The sequence below is a fragment of the Saccostrea cucullata genome, unplaced genomic scaffold, assembly GCF_032062105.1.
Source record: "Saccostrea cucullata isolate Sc308-1 unplaced genomic scaffold, CSIRO_AGI_Scuc_v1 ctg2861, whole genome shotgun sequence".
NCBI classification, from domain to species: domain Eukaryota; kingdom Metazoa; phylum Mollusca; class Bivalvia; order Ostreida; family Ostreidae; genus Saccostrea; species Saccostrea cuccullata.
The window spans coordinates 1-17,459 of record NW_026934787.1 but is presented as its reverse complement, the minus strand read 5'-3'; the positions used below and the strand labels follow the sequence as shown (position 1 = coordinate 17,459).

Sequence of the window (17,459 nt, the reverse complement as noted above, 5' to 3'; positions counted from 1 at the left end):
GTAAACCATTCAATATATCCTCATGAGTTATACCCTTGAAATATTTGGTAGAGAAGTGTAGAGACAAATGCCTCGATACTTTTGACATGCTGAGTAGTGTTCAATGAACTGTTCACCGACTTGTTTTAGTTGTGCAAATAGTTATGCAAGCTAAATACAAGCTAAATACTAAATAATGCACTTTCACTATACCTGCACACTATAGCGGCGAGCATCTGTTTATTCTCAGGCATGGGTCGCTCTCGAATAAAGAATTCACAGACAAAAATCTAAGCAAATACTCGGAGCGGTAAAAAATCCGTGTCGACCATGACAAGGGCTGTAACTCTCTTCCATAGTCTTCGTATCCTTAATCCATAAAGTATAAGATTCCTCACAAAGTTACAAAAATTAATACAAGACTTTTTTATACCCCCCTCCCCGATCCCTAGCAGATTTTTTTTTTTAATTCGATAATAATTGGAGTAAATTTAAATTAATGAGTGGGATATTCTGACAGGGCGGAACTAAGGTTATGCAATAAGATAATTCCAATGAAAATTCTGAATTCTCTCAAATTTCGGATCATGAAATAAATTCAAAAAAAGTAGAAATGAGCATACACATCACATGTATGTTCTGAGTCGTCAAAGAAAAAAAAGTTTATTTCGAAAAGTCAAATGCAATGTTTCAACAAATCAAAAAGAATAAAACAAAAAAGTTATTGTTGTCTGGGTTAGTGCATGATGTAAGCTCCATTTTTTTTCTCTCTCTAGGTCAGCATCACTTATTGAGTAATTATATGGCTGGGTAACATGTTAAAGTTTAATAAAAGATATTTTATTAGAGTTAAAAGTTGCATCTATACACTCTTCATTTCGGACGTATTATTTTGTCGTTTTAAGTGCAAAATCTGTTTGTCTGTGCTTTTTTGTTTTATCATGGTCATACTGTGTGTGCCTAACGCTTCCTGTTCCCGTGAAACCGCATATCAAATAGCCACCTGTTACCAAGTATCGGTGTGTCCAGTCAATGCAGAGGTCGTAAGAGTAGAGTGTCACGTTAATGAAATTATAACTAATACCTAGATTCCTCAGGTGATCATTTGCGGGGAGTGTCGGAAGTTAACGCAATACACCTTCTTGTGCAGGTATAAAATAAAAGAGATTAAATTGACATCAACCGGTGCACACCTCCTAACCTCATTAGCATAAATCGGAAGAATTCGGAGATAAACGTAATAAAATATGAACTAAATCCGTAAACGTCCGAACAGCTTTCCTCGCGAGAATTCAGCGAGACCAACATGCTACAGGTGAAAATCGAGAGAAATTCAACATGAAAAAAAGAGGTAAAACTTTATGTTATCTCGATTTATAAGATTTGTAAAATGCAAAAAGTTGAAAAACAAACGTGTCTTTACCTGAAAAGTGAAAGTAGGTTCGCAGTTTCTTATTCTGTCAAATTCTCACATTATCATGCTCCATAATAGTACATGTAAGTTCAAAGGCAGAAGAAAATCCATTAAAAGAGAATTTGTAATTAAATACAGTTGGTTGTCTGTTACAGCAAACAATTTAATGAACTGAAAATTAAGCTGATACATAATCAGCATATTATGCAAACTGTAAATGATTGCATTACATATTTTTCTGATTTGCATGTAGTGCATTGATATTTGTCAGTATTTTTCATTCAGTTTTCTTTCCACATTATTGCAACTGCTTGTATTTTATTTGGATTAATGAAATGTAGAGGATTGTATTAACTTATTAATCATATTTGTAGTTCAGCTGTAACAAAACAAATTATCTGATGAAAGCTTCAACCACAAGAATCTAAGAATGGATGTCAAGTCCAAAGAGAAGGTATGTTGATTACTGGTGATGATATTGATGTTTATAGAGTACAGCAATAAAGTAGAGAGAACAATAGTAATCCCTAGACAAAAAATTAAATCTTAATTCTTTTCAAGAATAGGCAGGTCATTATTAGTCACTCTGAGATAGTTAAAAGCAGATTTAGATTTTTTCAGATCATATAGCTATAGGGTAGGGTGGGTCAACAGGGGGGGGGGGGCAAAGTTTTATTCTGGAATATTTAAGGCTGAAGCCTTTTATTATGAAATCTATTCAAGATTATCAGGGCCACAATACATCATATTTTTTGAATGAATACATCCTAGTACAGAATCCCAGAATCAAGGGTAATGGATGTGCCATAATTAGAAACAGAATGTTTATCTTCAAAGACGTATGCAAATATTGGAAAATCATTTTGAATATGATTGGCTTTTAAGTTAAGTAGAGATTAAAATAATATAAGTTTTCATAATTTAAATTCCTATTTTATGGAGACTTTAGTTGATATCTATGTAAGGTCAAAAAAGCTACAATTTTCAGAAAGAAAGCAATATTTTGGGGTTATAGAAAAGGGGCATAACTCTCATCATGAAAGTAATGATGGATTTCAGATAATGTGAAAAATGTGTACTGTTGGGAAACAAGTGAATACAGTGCAGTCTAAATATGTATAGTTAAACAACAGTGTCTTAAAATAAAAAAAAACTTTGACTACCTAGGGTATGTTGACGTTCATGACAGTATTACAAATTGGATGAATGATTTGCAAACACTTGGAATTGCATAAAGATGATTTACTTTTGTTAATTTAATTTGCTCATTTTGCGCATATCTCTTTCTCATGCAGATTATTAATGAACAATTATAGATTGAATTAGCAAAACAAATGGCATACATGTATATGAATTTATATACTCTGTTTAGAGTTGAACTTTGGTATATATCTTTGACAGTTGACACTGAGTGATATTTTGAACACATTGAGGTATCAAAAGTCATTTTAAAGTCCCTTGAATGACATTTTTTTCTAAATATCTTACCCTGAATCTCTTGGATATCTCAGTCTTTTTCAGCAGTCCCATGAGCATTTCAAGATAACAAGTGTGACTTTGTTTTATTGATTCAATTAATTTATGATGAATTATAAAAATATCAATCATATACTTTTATGTTAATGCATTAACATTTTATATTTTTCAGGCCATATAACAAATGGTTGCTGAATTCATGAAGACTAGCTGGGATGATACAGTACTTTTCTACTCATATGAACCATATCTTAACATCATTTGAGGATCCCTTTCTTAGAAAAAAAAAGAATTTGCATATTCAAAGACTCTATAGTTTATTGTTTATTTGTACATTGTTTAACATTCTTCTTGAGAAATTTTCACTCATATGGGGATACCAACATTTGTGGAGAGCTGCAGATTTTGTCCTTTATTTGGCAGACATGGCTAATTAAGCACTGAGGGATCTTTTGGGTACTAGCACCTACTGCAACACAGGACCTCTGTATATCTCGTCTATGTCCGACTGTGGGATTTCGAATCAGCAATTCATGGATCAACTCCTTACTCATGACTCTCGAGCAGATGCTCTTGCCACTGTGCCATACAGGTGACTTCATAGATTATAAAATGATAAGATTTATAACTTTAAACTGATGTTTTTAATTTAATCACGGTATAGAAAAATGTTTGAAGGGAGGTAATAGCTACTTGAAGCTCTCAGTGGTATTGCATGCTTAAACTATATGAATTACATATTGTAATTACATATGTATTTTAAACCAGATCAGTAAAGAAAGAAACACTTGAATATTTTTACTATAAATTTTATTATAAGGCTGATTATCTTCAAAAAAATAGAACTTTAATTTTTTTGAGTAGGAAAAAAAAAATATTTAGAATGTACATGTGCACTTAATTTTGTTTATTAAAAATAGTCAAAATTTGGAGATCTTGTGAAGGGTATCTAAATATTGATTTATAGATTTTTACTTCATTTTTAAGCAGCATAATCTTTATTATAACATATGCCTGCAATATACAACTTATTTGTTGTTGAACATTCCATTGTCTGTCTACATGTAGTGCTTAGTAAAATTCTTGTAAATAAAAACATGATTGCATGCTGTTTGTTTACTTTGTCTTTTTTTCAATATGAGTCATGATATATAAACGGTGTGCATATCAGTTTAAATTATTTTTGTTGAATTCAGATAACAGAAAAAATTAATAACTGAATATCATTATGTAGATAGATGTCATCCAGAAATATTTACATGTACTAGTAGCTGCAGATATGTAGCTTATGTGAAATCAGGTATACTTGAAACTCAATTTACCTGTATTTATTAAACAGAAATTTAGTGAACACATTCATATACCTATGCAGTATTTCATACTGAAAATACACTGTGTTAATGTTTTACTTATTCAACATAAAAATTGACCAGAAGTGATCTTAATGAAATAAAACATATCTCACAATATCCCCCCCGCCCCCTCAATTTATCACAATTTCCATTAAAGAAAATCTTGCGTTGTCTTTCCTTGTTTAAAGAAAATATCTGATGCAATGAATGCTCCTTTGGGTTCATGACCCTGAATATTAATAAGGTTGGGAGGTGTGCGGTGAACATTTTTTATGTGAAGGTAATTTCTTTTTCTTAAGATATCAATGCATACTGCATGATGTTACGATGGTGATAAAAGAATAGCATGACACCTAAATATTAATATGTATGTAAAACAAGAAAGGAAAGAAAATTAGGATTTTTAATGTGAAGTTGTTCCGAAAACATTTCTCACAATGAGATCAATGCTTTATTTAAAAATTAACTAATAAGCCTATAATCCCCAGCATCCTTTTGATTAACACGCCCTTGTCGGGTACATCAATGATTTTTGTTCTCTAAAAGTAGACTCTTTCACTCGTGGGAAAATTGACTTTCTCCAAATCTTTGTCTCGCAAGTCACCTGGTCTTTTTTTCTTCCGCTTTTTGTTTTTTGGTCTTATTGCATTCACAGGATGAAAGGCCAGGTTTCCCAAATTTGGAAACCCGATGGAAACATATGGGAATCGTGACATCAGTAGTTTCCATATAGTTTCCATTTTATGAAAACCACATAGTGGTTTCCACATAGATTCCGGACATGGAAACAATCAACCTGTGGTTTCCCGTAAGTTTCCCAAGATAGGAAACCGTGGAAACATACCCCGGTGGTTTCCACATAGATTCCCGACATGGAAACAATCAACCTGTGGTTTCCCGTAAGTTTCCCCAGATAGGAAACCATGGAAACATGCCCCGGTGGTTTCCATGTAGATTCCCGATATGGAAACATCCAACCTGTGGTTTCCCGTAAGTTTCCCAAGATAGGAAACCATGTAAACATGCCTCAGTGGTTTCCATACAGATTCCCGACATGGAAGCCACCAATGTGTAGTTTTCCCCATGTTTCCCAGGCAGGGAAACTTTGAAAGTATATCTCAATACTAACCCACCTACCTTTTATTTTACAAAAAGTTAAATATTTAATTATGTTACCATATTTTTACCAATTCAAGAAATATTTCAAAAGTGTTTACATGCTGTATCAAAATAATTTACTTCAAACAGTTAAAATAACTAGATGTGTATTTCTGTGTGATTAATTTAATATTTCAGCACCGTGAACGCAATTCAATTTTAATTTAATTTTATTTAACTGAATATTATTTAATTTAATTTAATTTTGAATTTGATTCATCACATAAGTTTACTCGTATAGAATGCGTGAAGTGGAATAGAAAAAAGTAAGTGCATGTAGTTATGTAGAAATCAATCATTTCCGATCCCACTTTATTGAAGCTGTCTATGATGAATGTTCCTTTGAAAAAATGGAAGAGCTAAGGAAGGGTACATTTAATGAAATTATTTACAGACAAGGTTTACTAAAAAGATCGATTTAAAGTAAATGAAGAAATATGTGAAGTTACGATTACTGATTAAGGACAGGTGAGGCGTTCCTCAATAAAATAATTATTTTTTTTTCCAATATTTTGCAATTGACATTTAACAATTATTTTTACATAATTACATGTATTTACAAGACATCAGGGTACCTTACCAGGCATTTGTATTAGATACCAGAGGTTGGCATTTCTTATATACCGGGGTAATCCGTCAGGAAAAAAATACTTCAGTTGGTTTGTCAAAATTACATTTTTAGTGTTTCAAGTTTTTAAATACAAGTTTAGAAAGTGATAAATATTTTGTTTTAATATGAATTAATATATTAATATAAACTGGTCAGATAAGAATCATTCATCGAATTGGCTGGGGTTTGAGTATTATCATACTAGTATTTTACTATTAATAGTTAATATTGTTTTTTTTTAATTTATTAAATTATTATTTTTATAATTGGGGGTGGGTGGGTTGCTTTTCATTTTTTCCTTGAGAAGCCCCCCCCCCCCCCCCCAAAAAAAACCACTTTTGAAAAAGTCACCATGGTCGGCCTGTGTAATTAGGGACACATGTCCTCACGTGCTATTTCAGGTGGAGACACGTGCCGCGAAGACACCTGTCACTGTGTATTTTTTGTATATTCTATGTGAATTGAGACGGTTTTGTACCTAAAGGGAACAATGGGCTGTTGTCGAGCATGTACACACACAGTCTCCGACGGAAAATTCTTTTAAATTAAGATGATGATTCGTGTTTCTTTTATCATTTAAAAAATTGTATATGCCATAAATAAAGTTATACAAGAGAACATTTTATAAAATAACCTACATTTAAGAAGTTCAATGAAAGAACAAACTATTTAGAATTTTTATTTCAATTTTCATTACTGATTTAAAATAAAAGTATCCTCTTTAGAAATTAAATAATTTTCTATAGGTACTGAATAGATCTTAATTCTCGTCATGTATAATTATATTAAATCAGAATGACGTTAATAGATCAATGTGAAATCAAAACTGTATTTAATATTGTTGATGGTTTTTTGTGTGAGATTTGTAATCTAACGTACTACAAAGACATTTATTAGATAAATGTTTATAATATAATTCATCACATAAAACGTTTTTTTTTACCTTTCCTTTTTTTGTTTAAATATGTACGCAGATCCCCGTGTAGTAAACGCGTGCACTTTTCGCATGAAATTACAATGTAGGGTCCTAAATGTATACATACATTATATTTAACAAACTTTAAAATTTTCAGCCATTTTTTTTTCTCCAAAGGCCATTGCTCTAGATAAAGAAAAGTCTATAATATTTTGCATGATTTTGTTTTCCTTAAGAACAATGGCTTTTAAAGTAGTGTATGCCAAGGCAATCTATTAAAAGAATTAATTGTGTAATTAATCCATTGTATAATTGTCACGATTGCATTTTTGTGCAGTTTTTGTTGATTTCATTCTATAAAGGTATGAAGTTTGTCAATACTTCAGCAAACATTTCTTTATCTATGTTGTACACTACAGTTGTGTACTCAATTATTATTCGCCGACATGCAACTCTTTTAAATAAAAAAAACTTGCGTGACTAATAGACTCGATCTTCAGGCCTGTAGGAAAGTAATTTCCGTTAGAGTAATAAACTAACCGGGATTTTATTTTTACTAGCATACCTTATCAGATTTCTTAACGAAAAAAAAAAACATTAAAGAAATACAGGGCGGGACCAGCTAAAGCTGTATGCATAAGTACAGCCCTGCACATCAACGAGTATATATGACTTTCGACATAATCTTTCCCATGATCGACTTCACTTATACCAATCACGACTAAAATACTGAATTAAAATACTGTTATATTTTCCTGCCTTTGATAAGATGTTAGTTTTGTTCCATCTAGAGATATAACTCTCCTAAGAAAAAGGTTTTCAACATTCTGATACATTTAACAATTTTACGTGTTAAAATGATGTGGGAAATTTTATTAGCTAAAGGCCAAGGAGTTTAAAGTACAATGTACATGTAGCAATTAGATAAAAGTCTAGCAGGTCCACCAGTAATATTGATAGCAGGCTCAAAATCTAATTAAACCCCGAAAAGGAGGAAGTTCAATTAGTAATTTAACCCCCCCCCCCCCCAAAAAAAAAACAGCAATGAATTATTAATCACCGAACTTTTCAATCATCACTATTGAAATAAAAAAAAACTGTTCTTGATAATCATATTATAATTGTAGCTCATTTTCATGCCTTTTAGGATTCCTGTGGAAAGTTCACAATAAAAAAAATGTGCTTTGAAAAATTTAACATCTTTTGGTGTGACATTATAAATTCATAATCATACATGTAACAGTTAAAAGAAGCGGGGAGAGGGGGGGGGGGTTACTTTCAGCAAGGACGGCCACTACCAACAACCAAGCCCCGAAACCCATATCCCGAAGGCAAATAAGTTGAGGTGTCAAGCAAGAAACATTTTTTTTTCTGCTCTTGCCTCATGTATTTAACCGCTTTTTTTTTCTAAATATACTAGGCCTACACATCATATCGGCAAAAAATTTAGGAGCCCCTCTTTTTATTCCATGAAAAGGGGAAAACTTAATTAAATTCTAATATAAGATCTCATAATCACATTTAATCATAGTGAATGTAAACAGTTTTCCCATCCTGCGTCGCTCTGTAGGCGCTATATTTCATTGGTCAATTTCCCGAGGCGCCATTTTTGGAGGATCGAGAAGGACGAAGAAGAAGGTGTAAGCAGCTGGTAAATGTGAAAAGTAAAGATGGTTTCACCACCCAGTGTCTTTCAGACTGTGATAAATGCAATGGCCAACGATGAAGGATTAGTGTACGTATATTTTTGTTAACTTTTTACGGTAAATAGTTGTAATATTTGGCAACATCAAATCTTCACTATCGGAGGCAACTTTTGTTCTGACGCCATTTTGAAAAGTAACTAAGTTGGATACCTAAGTTTTAAATTGTTAAGTGTATATATTGCACAGAGAGAGAGAGAGAGAGAGAGAGAGAGAGAGAGAGAGAGAGAGAGAGCATAACTTAAGATTATGTAGGCCCCAAAGGCACCGTGCATGTGCATGCTGTATGTTGTAAAATGGCAACGTTTCGCCTTTTATCATGTTTATTAAAACGTATGCTCCCTATGTATGTTCTCTCTCTAAATGAATACTTTTCGGAATTAAAAAAATATATTTTTTAACCCCGCTCAAATTATCCGGATGATAATAGTTACACCGAGCATGGTTCGTAGTTAAATTCAGACTGTAGAACATCCGGTTTGAATACATGTGTTTTCTGGCTTTTCGGATAGCCAACTCTTGTTTTTTTGGAACTTACGACATATGGCAAGGTATAAATTAAATATTTTGGTTCAAAACTTTGATAAAAGCATCGATATTTTTACAAAAAGAGTCTTCAATCTCAGCTTATCCGATTATTCATGAAGGATATCCTCATCAGAACAGTTGGAATAAACTGATAAATGTAGTCAATACTGTAGCATAACCCTTAATCATATGCATGACGATGATATGGAGGAAAAATATACATAAAAAATTGAATGTAGGTGAAAGCCTGTCCACTTTTCTGAAGAGATTAGGTTTGTTTTATTGTTTATTTAAATAGTTAACTGCTCAAAAGATTTTTTTTTTGGTAATGTCTAACCTGTTGAGATGAAGTTGTAAAAAAAGAAAAGCCTAATGGTGAATTAATATTGATAGTATGTCAAGAAATGCAAATGAATCATCAGCTTGAATTATCAGTTTTCTCACAGGGCTCTCGATTCTCTCAAATTTGGGCCGTTCAACGGCCCCGTTCCCAATGCAAAAAGGTACATTTTTTCCCAAAAGAAAGGTGTAAATTTCCCAATTTTCATAGCAAAATATTAATTAAAAATAAAAGTCCATGAAACTTAATCGCAAAAAAACCCAAACAAAACACACTTGAAAATGAAACTGTACCACTATTTTATTAGTTTGCGCCAAATGCATTCGTTAATTGGTTCGGGGAACCAGGTTATTGTTTTTACCGAAATGTGTACTATGAGTTCAGAGTATCTTGTCATGTAATTTCGACAAAAAAACATCATTTTGGTTTCAAAAAAAGACATTTCACTAAAATATTATTAAGCTGCACGTAGAAACATACCCATGCACGCTTCTGCATGATCAGTCTCGCGCTGTATTGGTAAGCAACTTTGTCCATGTAATCGAGGAAATTCGGGACAATGTGACTAGCGACTGTCACTCAGAAAGACAGATAACCGCAATATCAACACTCAAAGATAGTAATGACAAAGCTAATGTACTTTCATAAATAGCCGACGTACCCATGTTTGATCTGTATTCAAAACCAGATTTAAATAGATGACAAAATGCTAGAAAAGCAAAATTTGAGGATTTTTTAAAATGAATTTTGGTTATCCAACTTTTCCCAAAAGGATGGTAATTTTCCCAATTTGAAAGGCCCTGGCCCCAGTCCCAAAAAGTGGTGTGAGAGCCCTGTTGCACAATTATTGACCTGAGTAGGACAATGTATAGCGAATAATACATACTCTTTTCCATATCACATCCTAGCCCGAGACACCAATATCAGCCAGAGGGACAGAGGCCCTAGGGCTGATATTGGTCAAAGGTCTGATACAGGATGTGATGTGGAAAAGGGTATGTTTCATTATGTTTATTACAAACTTGGTAATAAAATACAGAACACTTCAAGTTGAGAAGATCAAGAAAATAAGTAAATAATCATGCACAATAAAACTGACGTACATACATGTACACGGTATTGTCTTACTGAACAGATTTAGCTGTCATTAGGTCAAAATTGCAAATAATAACATGCTTCTTATATCTGTTTATACAGGTAACTCTTGATGGCTTGAACTTCAATTTCTCGGAAGTTCTTGATCGCTTGAAGTGAGTCTCCAGTCCCGATTTTTTCCACTATATAACTAAGCAGATTTGCTCTTGATTTCTCGAACTCCTGATCTCTCGAAACCCTTGATCCCTCGAAGTCAAAATGCAGTCCCGCTGTGCTGTGAATTTTACCCTTGATACATGTACCTTGAAGTGGCTGTGTGTATACCAAGTTATAATGTTCAAACTTTTGCCATAACTGTATATCTGTGTGTCTGTCTGAGTGTCTGTCGTCAACTTAAACCTTCACCATAACTTTAGAACTATACGAGATAGTGGCTTCATATTTAGTATGCATACTCTACTAATGAAGTGCTTTCAAATGGCAACAAGGACAATGATTATGTGATCTTGACTGTGACCTGTATGCTAAAAAAAAATTGCATTTTCGAACTTTGTTGCTGTGTTTCACAAGTACATCTTGTTTTTAGCTCTACTGGTCAGAGACCAGAAGAGCTTATGCAATAGTAATGCGTCCGTCCATCTGTCTGTCTGTCTGCAAACACTATTCCTCCTTAGATTTTAGTCTGATTTCAATATAACTTGGCACACAAGTAGACTATACTAAGATACATAATTCTGTGCATCAGTTTTTGATAAGTACAAAGCAGTAGAGCTACAGTCTCGACAGAGACTTCTGGTTATTTTTTCTTCCATCCCGGTTGTTGCTAATGCTATTACATAATTAGTTCAAATTAGAATGCAATAGTACCGGAACATAATTTATCATTTCAGAGAGAAGAAAACTGTGTGACATTAAAAGAAAACCAGTGAGATAAAATCATAGAAAATGTATGATGATTCAGGATGTGGTCATTTGGTAAGTGGTAATTCATTCATGATTAGTATGTATATGACAATTGCCTGAAAAAAAAAAGATTCTAAATTTTATTTAAATATTGAACTGTTGTATATCAGCTGTGAGCTACAAGAAGTTTTATGTAAAAGCTAGGGCTGAAACAATTTGCCCCCTCCATGTTATGTGTGTATTGCTATGATTGACAAAAATAGGAAATCATTTTCATAAATTTTTCCAATGTAAGTAAACAGCAATGATTTCTGCTTACAGATAGTCCATTGTCTTTGAAAATTTCTTGGGGAAATGAGGCACATACCATATGTTCTAAATAAATAAAAAAGGCTCATTATGCACCTATTTATATGAAATATGATAGATTTTTTCTCTTCAAGGAATAATTTCTGCAAGTCACTAAGTTTTTAGAGTTTCCTTTATATTCAATGAAATTATTTGAAGTATTAAATTTTGGTAAATTTTATGATACTAAAAGGTTATATGGATGAAAAAACAGCATGCGTGTATGACAATAGGGCTTAAATTTTTAATGTCTCTTAATTTTTCAGTGACTTTAAAACAGGAATTGTCATCACCAATAGACAATTTCACATTCCTAAGAGTTTTCTCCAATTGTCGGCGTATTGCTCATTTTTCCCACTTTGTCCTTTGTAAGTTACTTGTTAATATTTTCAATCTTCAAAAATATTGGACAATTACGATCTGTATCTGTATTGCCAGAGTATGGGGGCAGCATGAAAATCATAATGAATATGTTCATACAGATTTTATTTCTCAGATATTATCCCTCAAAGTTGATACGGTTAACATGGTTAAAGGGGGAAAACAGCGTCTTAAGCCGGTTGACCCCAGATCGACCCTGCGAAGGGGAATAACTTTTGTCAATGTGAAAGTCCTTTATGGTATATCATATAGATCTAAAACTGACTGAATTTTGATCAGCCAATTCATGAACATGATGAATGGATGTAAATAATGTTGGTCAATATATATGTAAAAAAAAAATTAAATTACTTGTTTATATATACATTTGTGGTATCTCTCCCATTGAAGTTTATAAACTTATTATTTATATCTTAAATAAACTGAGCGTACATGCAAAACCGGTATAAAATTACTCATAAGATACATGTATACTTAAACCATGATAAAATCATATGTGTCCAATGCAGCATATGATAAATCATTAACATACAAGTACATGTGTATATATACTGTAAAACATATATATTGCATTATTTTTAGGTCCTGTTCTGTGGATGCCCTAAGACAGTGTCTACCCATCACTCCATCTGAAATCACTTGTTCTGTGCATATTTCTCTCTCAAACTTAAACTACAGAGAGCCTGTGGATAGAGGATGAAGAGTGACCTTGGACTAATTTTCTAGGTCAAAGGTTAGTATCAAAATCTACTGTATATCTTCATTTAAAATCGTAGTCCAGAGTATATTTCTCCCCTGGTGTAATCTAGCTTTTGTGCAATGGGGTGGAGGGTCTGCAATGATCTTCAACCAATTTCTAGGTCAAATATCAAAATTTAAAAAAAAATTTCTCCCTAATATTTTTGTTATTATATATTCTCAATGACATAATAAGGCTGAAAACATTATTTATATTATGTTTTTTTTTCACTTATCATAAAGCATTAAATATTAAAGAGATACATTAAATGCTGAAATCATATGTATCATGGTCATGGAAAGTAATTATTAGCTCTTCTGAGCCAAAGGCTCAAAGAGCTAATGCTATGGCCATTTGTGCGTCGTGCGTTAACTTTTTAGAATATGGGCCATAACTCAAGAACCCCTTGGCCAATCATTGTCAAATTTGTCACAGGGTATCCTTGGCCCAAGGGCTACCATTTATACTAAAACTAGGGGTGGGACCCTAAAACAAGGGGAGATAATCAGGAAAATGAAACCAAAAGTACTGGTTGCTAAAAAATCTTCTTCTCCAGAACCACTAGGCAGATTTTCACCAAACTTACATACAAGGGTTGGGATATGTTGAAGATTAAAAATTGTTCAAGGCATGACCCTGGGGCAAAGGGCGTGGTCTCAAGGTCACTTCAAAGTTGACCAAAATTTACACTTAATAAAAACGTTGATATTTTGCTTACTATAAAGACTAGGATCATCAAATCTTGTAAGTTGATTCAACTTACTACACATCATGTTAATACAAAAGTAGGTCACGGTGACCTACTTTTTAAATTTTACGGGCTTTTGTTTTCAAATTTTGGACACTTTAAGGCCTATGATCATAAAACTTTGTCAGTTGGTGCATCTTGGGTCCACAAACAACATCAACTTAAAAGTAGGTTATCATGACCTACTTTTTGAATTTTATGGCTATATTTAGGTATCTCGGGTACTTATTGGTTTAGAATCATCAAACTTTGTTATTTGAAGCATCTTGGGTTTTTGGAGAATGACCATCAAAAAATAGGTCACGGTGACCTACTTGTGACATTTATGGCTATATTTAAGTATTCTAGGGTACTTATTGGCTTAGAATTGTCAGACTTTGTCAGTTGATGCACCTTGGGTTTTTGGAGAATGTTGACCAATAAGTAGGTCACTGTGACCCACTTTTGTATATCTCAAGTACTTATTGGCTTAGAATTAGTGTTGGCAAATCGGACGATTTTTAATAACCGGTTACTCGCTTCATCTTCCGATCGAGTACCCGGTTACTCGGATGATTTTTGGTAAAAGTAACAATATCTATTATTTATCTCATTTGAATCAGCTGTTCTTTTGTTACAACTCCAAGCTTATTATGTCTGCGGGGGCATCTCGTTAAATTATCAAATGAGGTAATTATAACTCAGGCCTTCAAAATATGTTTACCCCAAGCAATCAAAGCTATCAATTATATGAACTATGAAAACCAATCAAAACAATTTGATTCACTACAACCATGCACTAGATCAAGTCTAACGGTACCTAAAATTAGGGTAATGTGTAAGGTAGTGTACATTTGTAAATTATAATAAATTCATTTTCTATGCCTTGACAATGTAGAATTTATTTTATCCGAGTAACCGAATAGCAGTTTTACTAACCGATACTCGCAACGTTCGACGGTTAACCGGGTACTCGTTGCCAACACTACTTAGAATCATCAATCTTTGTCAATTAGTGCATCTTGTGTCCTCAGAAAATTTTAATCAAAAAGTAGGTCACCATGACCTACTTATAGTATTTATAGTTACATTTAAATATCTTCAGCCCTAACTGGCTAAGAATCATCAAACTTTGTCAGTTGATGCATCTTGGGTCTTAGGATAGATTGTATAATTTATCAGAAGAGCGATTCAAGGCCTTTGGGCCTCTTGTTGATATTGGTATATTAAAGGACATTGACTGATCTTTCAGATTTCTAAGTTATATTCAAGCATTATAATTCTGACATCAACTAATAATTTTGTATGAATATTGCAGATCATAGGTGATGTGAAGAAAACCAGGAAACTGATGTTGAAAGAAGTACTTAATGACCCTTATGAATGGACTTAAATGTGAAAGACTGTTCCATTGTTTATCTAAGATATATGAATTTATTTAATATTTTGATATCATTGAAAAATTCAGTTACAGTTTTTGTACATCAAATGAATTATTAAACATATAAAATGGTAATGCTTTTTTCTTTTACATGTAATAAATTTTTTTGATAGATTTTTAAAAGAATACCCATTATTTCACATTGCTTCCTTTAGAAAAGTTAGGGAATCTTGAAGTTTCCCAGTAATTTCCACCAGGAATGGGACTCTAGATAATTCCACCAAGTTTCCGCCACACAGAAAGTGCTACACAAGTTCCACATAGTTTCCTGAGTCGAGGAAACTTCAGTAAGGTTTCACGAGCTTCCATGTAGTTTCCCATAAAAGAAAACCTTAAGATTCCATCAAGTTTCCATTCCACGGAAACCACTACGCTCATATTCCATATGGTTTCCTGAGTCGAGGAAACTTTAGGAATCGTGAGGTTTCCCGAGCTTCCATGTAGTTTCCCGTATAAGGAAACCTAAAGATTCCATCAGGTTTCCATTCCACGGAAACCACTACGCTACCATTCCATATGGTTTCCTGAGTCAAGGAAACTTTAGGAATCGTGAGGTTTCCTGAGCTTCCATGTAGTTTCCCGTAAAAGGAAACCTAAAGATTCCACCAAGTTTCCATTCCACGGAAACCCCCTGATTCCTGATTCTGGAAACCAGTGGAATCTTCAGGTTTCCCATTACGGGAAACTACTTGGATGTTCGGGAAACTTCAGGTTTACAGAGGTTTCCGTGGTACGGGATACCTTATGGAATCGGAGCGTAGGGGGTTTCCGTGTCACGGAAACTTGGCGGAATAACCTAGCATCCGCTACGGAAACCACTGGGAAACATGATGTAAACTTGAGGTTTCCATGTGGTTTCCATGAAGTTTCCCATGATGGGAAACCACTTTTTTCACCCAGTGATTATTGTTAAAAATGACGTGTGATCTACACAACGGCGAGGTCAAGTGTGGAGGTAATGTTAATTTTGTCGATGAAGAATTGAATTAAATATGCGTATTTTTATTCTCTTTTCTTTAGAGAAATTTAAATGGATCGACGATGATTTATAAACGTTTATCATTTTTTCCAAAGAAAGAATAATTATTTCAGTTGCAACAACAATGAACCCTCTGACGTCTGCAGTGGCAGAGAGACGTGAGTCTTCTATTGTATGTCATGCTTTTGAAGTTGATGAGATTTTATAATTAGATTAATGAAATTCAGATCTGTAAAATGTGGAATTAAGTGGAAACAAAAGCGATTAATGAATTGAATTGATCATTTTTACAGATATAATTTATTTAAAAAAATTCGTTTTTTGATTTTTTTTTCTGAATTAATGTGATCCATGTCACTATCTGATAATCATATTTTCCTTTGCTTCATTGATGAAAGAAAAAAAAAGTTAAGAATCACAGACGACCAGTATCAATTATATCTTTCATTCTGATGAAAATAAAAAAGAACTTGATTTTAATTTTAACCTATGCTTAACATTAAGTGATCACGTTAATATTGAAAAGTTTTTGATTACGTTTTAATTGACATTAAGTTATTTTTATCCATTTTGTTTATAACAAAAAATTATACAAAAAAGTCCTGTTAGTTTTGTCGAAAACAGTATAACTTGCGTAACCGACTCTTTCACGAAAAAAGACTGTGTCGTACGTCTTATCTTAGAAGCCAACAGGATGACAGGAAAATGATCAGATTTTGGATTATGGCACAAAGCATCTTTTTTGAAAGAGAAATGAGAAAGGGCGAAGCTTCGTTTAGAGAAGAAGTTCTAAAATCGGCCAAAACCGATGTTATTTCAATGGACCGTTGGGAGGAAGCTGAGCAATCCTACTTACTGGAAATAGTGAACTACACAATTAATTTTGATGAAGACGAAACCCCTTATTACGAGGAACCAGATACATCTGAGGGATTTAAGAATCCGTATGCTCTTGATCAGTAGTCTTGGGGAATAACGTAATACAAGGAATTTAAAACATGTGCAGACATTAATACTTATGAATCAAAAATTTTCTAAGATTCAGATAATATACTTTTATTCCTTTGTTAGGTCACCTGAGTAAACTCAGGTGACCTATTGCTATCCGTTTTCGTCTGTCGTCGTTCGTCGTCCGTCGTTCGTCGTTCGTCGTGCGTTAACATTTGAACATTTTCAGCTTCTTCTCTGAAACCGCTGAACCAATTTCAACCAATTTTGGCATATAGTATCTATGGTTGAAGGGGAACAAAAATTGTGAATTTCATGGTCCCTGCCCCCCTGGGGCCTGGGGGGTGGGGCAAAAACCACTAAAATCAGTGCAATCTTTAAAAATCTTCTTCTTTACTCCTGGACATCCATCAGTCTAACTG

The 17,459-nt window shown here is 33.4% G+C and overlaps 1 long non-coding RNA gene across 2 annotated transcripts; it reads left to right on the top strand.

Annotated features, from left to right (window-relative positions):
* The first annotated feature begins 8,535 nt into the window (after window positions 1–8,535).
* LOC134241379 (uncharacterized) lies at window positions 8,536–15,185 on the top strand. 2 transcript variants are annotated; one of them, XR_009986647.1, is made up of 5 exons: window positions 8,536–8,640; window positions 11,462–11,546; window positions 12,089–12,190; window positions 12,786–12,936; window positions 14,988–15,185. It is a non-coding gene; the product is annotated as an uncharacterized LOC134241379 (long non-coding RNA). The 2 variants fall into 2 exon arrangements; XR_009986646.1 differs by lacking the exon at window positions 8,536–8,640 and adding an exon at window positions 9,064–9,159.
* The last annotated feature ends 2,274 nt before the right edge of the window (window positions 15,186–17,459 follow it).